This window comes from Helicoverpa armigera, chromosome 7 (genome assembly GCF_030705265.1).
Source record: "Helicoverpa armigera isolate CAAS_96S chromosome 7, ASM3070526v1, whole genome shotgun sequence".
NCBI lineage: Eukaryota > Metazoa > Arthropoda > Insecta > Lepidoptera > Noctuidae > Helicoverpa > Helicoverpa armigera.
This window is the reverse complement of record NC_087126.1, coordinates 4,681,920-4,683,314: the sequence shown is the minus strand read 5'-3', so window position 1 is coordinate 4,683,314 and position 1,395 is coordinate 4,681,920. Positions and strand designations below refer to the sequence as shown.

At 34.7% G+C, this 1,395-nt stretch overlaps 1 long non-coding RNA gene across 1 annotated transcript; it reads left to right on the top strand.

Annotated features, from left to right (window-relative positions):
* The first annotated feature begins 235 nt into the window (after nt 1–235).
* LOC135117164 (uncharacterized) lies at nt 236–1,156 on the top strand. The gene is made up of 2 exons (XR_010276671.1): nt 236–482; nt 725–1,156. It is a non-coding gene; the product is annotated as an uncharacterized LOC135117164 (long non-coding RNA).
* Nucleotides 1,157–1,395: the final 239 nt, after the last annotated feature.

The window sequence follows — 1,395 nt, the reverse complement described above, 5'->3', positions numbered from 1 at the left end:
ATAGATAAATTTAGTTCGTTTTAGTTCCTTAGGGGTATTAATTTACACCGGGTATAAAACACCTTCATTATTTTGAAACCGACTCACACTTGGCCATTTTCAGATTTTTCCCTTTACCTTGACATAAAGACCTACCTCCATGCCAAATTTCAAGTCAATACGACCATTGGAAGTGGTCTAGGTTTTTGATGAGTGAGTCAGTGAATCAGTGAATCAGTGAATAAGTGAATAAGTGAATAATGCCCGTTTTCACCAACAACCTCTTAGCGTTTCCCTATCTAAAAGCTACTTTTAATAAGGACCCCTCCCAATTTGACACCTACCTAAATTCATTTTCACCACACTTGTACATGGATCCCTTAAGTAAGTGACAGATTACTAGTTCTACAAACGATAATGCAAAGTCGATATTTTATCGATAAAATGATTTTTCTGTACTTCTTAAGAAATAAACGTCTATCGAGTATATATTACTAAAGCCTGTGAGTTTTTGTTCTTGTGATGTTATTTTAATTTAACTTAAACTACATTACGCTATGTTTTATGCAATAAAACAGTAAAGAGGTTTTCTATAGGTGAATTTTTACCTATGTCATTCGAGCATTTGTCAAATTGACTGATGTGTATGTGTACATAGAGTGAGGTTAATTTTGGGTTTATTATTGTTGAATAGATAAGTTTATTTTGGCAGAGAAGAGAAAACTAGGATAAACCTTTCTTGCAGAAGAAAAAGACAAGCTAGTGAAATTGCTGACGTCTCATAGAGACACAATATTAAACAAAAAACGGATGGGACCACGAACGAAGCCAAAAACAAAGCTTGGATCCAGTTACAAATAGTTTTAATGCGATACGAACCGTTTACAGGTAAATGTGAATAATATCTGTGTATAATAATATAAGATATTGCCGTTCAACTGTGTTCCTTGTTTTACTGTCGACTTCATTGTATTTTTGTTCTCCATGAGTTGATGGATTTAAGTATGGGGTTAAAATTATACATTTATTATATTTATTTAGTTTCAGGTGGTGCGAGAAATTGGAAAGACGTGTAAAAACATGCTGCGCCCAGCCCACCTCAAATTGAATTGGTGCAGGAGGATGATGATAATGTTTGGTACATCATATGAGGACTAATATTAAAATATTTGTTTACTATCTTTGTTTTAATTTATATACTTTATTATGTTCAATATTAGCCTACTTCTTACCTCCAGAGGGTATCCCCTATCACCTAGGAGATAGGCTCCTCCATATTCACCATTTTCGAATCATTGGTATCTACTGCAGTTTTGGTATTTAAGGCCAATTCAAACCTGAGCGATATTCGCTGCCGCTGTGGGTAGAGGTAGATACCGCACGGGTTTCGCTCAGGTATTTAGTATCAAGTATAGT